Source organism: Hyperoodon ampullatus (assembly GCF_949752795.1).
Source record: "Hyperoodon ampullatus genome assembly, chromosome: 19".
Taxonomy (NCBI): Eukaryota; Metazoa; Chordata; class Mammalia; order Artiodactyla; family Ziphiidae; genus Hyperoodon; species Hyperoodon ampullatus.
The window spans coordinates 3440561-3446830 of record NC_136932.1 but is presented as its reverse complement, the minus strand read 5'-3'; positions in this window follow the sequence as shown (position 1 = coordinate 3446830).

Here is a 6270-nt window from a genome sequence, read left to right as displayed (position 1 = left end):
GGAAAATAAATCCCAGCGAATCAACCCGGCACTGCCTTCCACTCCAAGGAGAGAGGCTTCTCCCGCCTCTGCTCTCTTTGGTTTTTGGTTTCCGGAGCAGGCAGGGAGTAAACACATCTTCAATGAAGCCATAAATCACCCCCTCTCCTACCTTCTCAGTTTAACACCCGGCCTCAGCGCAACCCCTTGTAGTTTCAGCTTCAAATAACCCGCGAGGTGCTATTACGTTCTGGCCATAGGTGGCGACGGGACTGTGGGAGCAGGGCCCAGCCAGCCCCCACCCCAGCAGATGCCCCTCACATTTGCCGCACAAGCCCGAGCTCCCAACTCCCGCGGAAAACCGTCTGCAGCCTCCAACCGTCTGCAGCCCTTCCTGAGCGAGAGCGCTCCCCAGGCCCTAAGCCGGTCCTGTCCACACCCCACATTCCTCCACACCTCCCCGCACCCTCCGCCCGCACCGCCTCTTTAACTCGCCCCCATCTCTGTCTTCCAATGTTGCGATCGTCCTCCTTCCCGACCCGGGGGCGGGGGTTTCAGGCACCCCCCGCTCTCCACCCGGAGCCCGGCCCGGCGCCCGCTCGGCACCGACACCTACCTGTGCGGCTCCGCTAGGGCGCGGGCAGCGGCGAAGGGCCGGCCGGGCCCGGATGCCGGGGCGCCAGCGGGGGCTGGGCGGCCGGCCGCATCTCGGTCCCGCCGGCCGGCGCGGGGAGAGGCCCGGAAGGGCGCCCCCAGCCCGCCGCCGCCGCCGCCGCCGCCGCCGCTTTGTTCGGCCTTCGAAGCGGAGCGCGGCCGGCCCGCGTGGGGCTGCGGGAGGCTGGCGGGCCCGGGGCGGAGCGGGGTCGCGGTTTCGCTGCGCGAGCGGGCCGAGCGGCCGGGCGGGAGGAGCCGCGTCTGCCGGGGGGCACCGCGAGGCGAGGCGCGGGGAGCCGGGGGCGCCATGGCGGAAGGCGGGCGCGCAGCGGCTCTTCAATGTCACCGGCGAAATGGGTTCCATATGTCCGGCTCGGCGGAGGAGGGCGGGGAAGGGAGAGCGTTGTGGGCAGGACAGGACAGGAGGATGGGGGGCGCGATGGAGGGAGCCCAGCGGCGGCCAGGGGGTGATGGGAGGATTGGAGAGGCGAGGAAGGTTTGCGTTTTCCATTTTCCCTGGAGTTGTCTAAAGCTGCTTAGGCTGGTGGGAACTTTCCCTTTTCTTTCCAGAAAGATCGGGGAGGGAGGAGATAAGCGAGGGTAGCATCCGTTTGTTCAGACGGGGGTGGGGGTGGGGTTCAAGGGAGGAGATGTGGATTGGAGGTGAAAGGGAAAGTTCTCAGGCTGCTGGAAGATCAACTTCTTCTCCCTGTCCCCGAAGAGGGAAAGTAGAGACCAAACCCAGGAGGGGGAGAGAGGCCACGGAAGGATTCCCTGGGTCTGGGTGTGAGAGACCGACACCAACCACCAGCCCACCCACCCAACCCCACCCCACCCCAGGGATTCAGTTTTGGGAGATTCCAACCTTTAAGTTATTGAAGATGGTGGTGGAAGAGGAGTTTGAAGTGCCCAAGACATCTTGGCCATTCCAGACACTTCAGTTCCTGCCCCAGCTGCCTCACACCTGATCTAGCGCCCCCAGGGCCTACTCTAGTCCCCTTGTTTCTGGGATGGCCTCGGCTTTGGGCAGCTGCTGGTAAGAAAGCACAGAGTCTGGAGGAGCTTCCAGACCCTACAGCCCTCTCCTCGGTCTGTGCCTACCCGCCCCTCCTCCAAGGGGATGGGCTCTTTCTCTGCATTTCTGTCTCTATTTGTTTTTCTCTCTTCTCTTCTCTTTTCCCTTCCCTTCCTTTCCTTTCCCTTTCTCTCTCTCTCTCTCTCTCTGCCTTTTCTAACCTTCTCTGTGGTCTCTGTCCCTTTCTCACAGTCCCTTTGTCTTCTCACACTCTGCTTCTCCCTTTGTCTTAAGTGAATTTGAATTGTGCCTTGCTAAGGACTTAGGAGTGTCTCCAGAAGTCACTTCTGCCCTCACTTATTAGGCTGCCCCTCTGGGCAGTGTGGCGCCCTTGGCCTCAGAACCCTGTCCTTTTGGCGGGGGCGGGGGGAAACCCATCCTTCTGCTGTGGAGACATCTTCTACAAAGAAGGGGGCAAAGTGAGTGGTTTCCTTTCCACCTCCCTTCTCGCTTAACTCTGGTTTTGTGAGTGTGTTTGTTGTACCCATCCAAGTTGTGGGATGTCTTCTGCCAGGACAGCCTCCCTGCCCCTCTGAGTGGCCTTTGTCTGCATTCTCCCTGTCATCCCTTCCTTGGCCTCTGCCTTGACTTCCCCCCTCAGAAAGGGATCCTGTTGCTTGTTCTCTCTCTGGACCCTCTCTTTTTACTTCCAACTCTCTCTCCTCATCTTTCTATCTAACTCCTCTGCTCATTAAAGCATTAGCAGCCCAGTTTCTTAAAGGCACAGGGATAAACACTATAATGATATAGGGAAAGTGGACACCAGCAGCGTCTGGGGAGAAGACAGAGTCAGCGGCTTTCCTAAAGCCCCTTCCATCAAATACATTCTATCCCATCTCCTGCACAGCAAACAAGCAAATGGGGTGCGTGTGTGTGCAGAACTGGTAAGAAGCAGGGTGTTTCGTAGCTAAATGAAACAAATGCATATATTAAAAAAACAACAACAAACTTGCTGATTTGAAGGGTAGGCCTATATGCCTGGATGGAGGGCATCAGGCCTCACATAGGGAGATTTAGCAAGGGGCCAGCGATTGACTAAAAGATAATGGGGGAGAGGGATGGTCTCTCTGCTTTTGTCTCCTGGGCAGAGTCTGCGTGTGAGTTGGGGAAAGGGAAGAGGAGGGGGTATCCCGAGGGCCAGAAGAGACAAAGACCTGAACGGGGCTGAGAGAATGGAGAGGAAAAGCGGGGGGACCAGGCCTCCACGTCACAGGCAGAGGCAGCAGGAGGAGGGGAGATGGAGAAGGGGGGAGGAGTTGGAATCACAGGGGCAGGGGCCTGTGAGATTGGCTCCCAGCTCTCCCCACTGGCTCTGGCCTGTCCCAAGAAGCACATCCTTCAGCTTTCTCCTGCTATTCCCCATCCTCCAAAACAGGTTGAATTCAGAAGCTACTAACACCCACCATTCCACCCTTCATGTCCCTTTTCCTCTCCAAGGAAGAGTTAATCCTTTCCCCCTCTCTCTGGCATTCTAAGACTTGGGCCTAAATTCTGGAGCACTGGATGGGGGGTGAACTCACCCCCTCCACATTTACCCCCCTTCACTTTCCAGGTGAGGGAGAAGGAAATCCTGGCTTCCCACACTGAGTGTGTGTGGTATTCTTCAACACCCAAGGATGGGGGGCCTGAAGGGTGTGGAGCCTGCTATCCCCCAGGTCTCTCTGCTGCCTCCTCCGACCCTTCCCACCCGCCCCGTGATCTCCAGCCCTGTCAAAGATGCCCCTGAATCCAGACTCTCCCCAGGCCCTTTTAGCGAGGCCGGGTCATGTCCCCACCCATCCCAGCCTAGGGTCTTGGCCTTTTCCTTCTCTTTCTCCCTAAACCCTTTTCAACCCAGACTCCCAAATTAGGAGGCCTCACCTACCACCCACCCAAGAGCTGCCTGTTAACGAGAAGAGGGCTCAGCGCCCACCTGGGGCGGAGCGTGGGCGTGAGCTCCTGGAGGCCGGCGCTGGGGCCTAAGCCGCCACTCCACGGCGCCGCTGATGCCATGAATAATTAACACCTGGGCGCGGCATCACGCATTTTCCTGCTCAAAGGTTTACACTAGCAGGCAGAGTTAAGTATCACAGATAAGAGTGGCTATAAAGTCCGTTGGCCAGGCTCCAGCCAGGGAAGGAGAAGCTAGCAGCCCCGACCGAACTTGGCCAAGGCTCATCATAACAACTTTGGGGCGCAGCACATAATATCCCCAAAAGCCGCCTCTGGCTTTGCTCTCTACCAGCAGACCCTTCCCTACTGGGGAGGTACTGAGACCTCCATATGAAATCAGAGGGGAAAGTTACCAGCTCTCCCCCTCCCAATCTGTACCCCATTTGCTCCCTTTCTGGATGGGGCTTTAGTGAGGGGAACCTACCCCATGTCCTGAAACACTCTCCAACTTTCTGAGACCACCTGATTCTTGGAACATTTCTTTTCTAGAACAACTTAGAGAACTTTTCCCTCCTTTAGCCCCAGACACATATAGTCCCTCACTGCTGAGGAAACTTTCTTTGTTTCAGGAGGTCGAAGGAAGGCTACTGGGGTGTGAATTCACTTCCTTGTTTTGTTAGACAGGAGGGTGGGAAGCCAAAGCTTTCAGCTTCCCTCCCTGCCCTTCAGCCTCTGCCTGCATTGTCTCCCCCAGTTTGGGTAGCTCCTTCCCCACCCTCAGCTCCCTGTCATATATTCAATACATCAGTCCTATAGGTTAAGCTTTAATACGATAACTGGATCCCTCCAGCCCCCCCTCCAGTTGCAAAGGACCTCGACTTGGTCCCCCTCGACTACAAAAATCTTTGCCTTCAACTTCAGTAATTTTTCCCCCTGCCTCCACCTCTCTTGCCCCCAGGTTCCTTCTGCCTTCAGAGTTGGGTTCTTTACCCCCAGCCGGCGTCAGAGCAGCCAGCCTCCTGGAGGGGAACTGCTGAAAAATGAAGCTCTGTCTGCTGCTGCAGGAATGTTGGCTCTATCAGGCTCACAAACATAATTTTTATATTAGGTCGTGGTCTTTGACTGGGTTTATATGCCAATGAGGCATTTCTGGTTTACCAAATTTATACAGATCTCACCTTAACTGATAATCACAGATGCTGCAATTTAAGACCTCCAGCTATAGAGCTTTCATATTAACTGCTGATATATTACGGAAAATCGTCTGAAATAACCAACTTCTGGGAACAGAGCAGAGAGAGAGGAAGTGCCTCCGAGAGTGACTCTTTCCCGGCCACAGAAATAGCCCAGCTTCCACATCATTTTCTGTGAGAAATGATTTATCGAAGACATGGCCATAAACAACACAACTCACTCACAAACACACGCAGATGCGCGCGCGCGCGCACACACACACACTCACACACACACAATGGCTGGCATGCCGGCCGAGAAGCTGACACCCATATTGCTATAAATCAAGAAAAAGGTTGGAGGAGAGGGAGAGGGAGAGAGAGAGAGAAGAGGAATATTCCTAAAATCTCTATGCAATGCCTCAGTGGGTATAAACACACAGAGGACCGTGTGAAGAGAAATGGCAGGAAATGAAGATGGCTATTTGTCACATTTTACGACAATAACATGAATAACAAACAATAAATTTACATGGACATATAAGACGCGGTAGGTAGTGAGAAATCCCTTCTACTTACAATACCCCAGCCCGCGGTGTGGCTCCGGCTGCGGGGCTGTTTTATTGCTGCCTCCCTCTCTTTTTCTCTCTCTCTCCCTCTCTCTCCCCCTCTCTCTTTTTTTTCTCGGGGTACAGGCTTGTTTTTCAAAGGACAGTTGAACTGCACGTCAGAAACAGGGAGACCGAGCCTGCGATTTTCCTGACGAATACATATCTATTCTGCAACCTCGGCATTAATTATTTAATGAATCACGTGACCAGGAGGGGGAAGGGGGTCTTTCGATTTCAGGCTCAAAGGACCACTATGACCTTCCCCTTCAGGAGGAGAAATTTTCCTGCAAAATAGGTTCCCCCCAACCCACAAATGGAATAGTAGCTAGTTCTCTCTCCCACATTCACATCTGTATCTGCTGTATCTACATTCCCTAACCAGCCCCCCCAGAACACACACTTACCCACAGCCCACCTCTCCTCTCTCCCTTCTCCTCCTGCTTCTGCTTAGTTCGTGGAGGTGCAGAAATAGTCTGCAGGGGCTTCTGGGGGGTGGGGTGGGATGGGCGCAGAGTCCTTCTCCAAGCCCCTGCATTTCTCAGCAACCAGTTCCTCTCTCTGCATCCCCCAACTCTATTCTCTCCCTCACTCCTAGGGTATTTTAGTGGGACCCACTCCCCCTCTTCCTTAAATAACCAACAAAATTTCTAAAGAGACCAGCTATAAGTCCAGATTGTATATGTATAAAGAATGGGGCTTCTGGCTTTAATTCTCTTTTTAAAGAGATCTTTTGTGGTACCTTTTGAAAGGGCAGAAGAGGGACAGGGCGAAGAGATGACTCGGGAGCTTCAAGAGTTGAGAGTAACCACAAGGGGGACTTGTTTTCGTTGTGTTGTTACTATTACAGGGAACCAAATTCTACTGACTGAGGATACGCTCTAGAGACAAAAGACCTGGACTAAGTTTC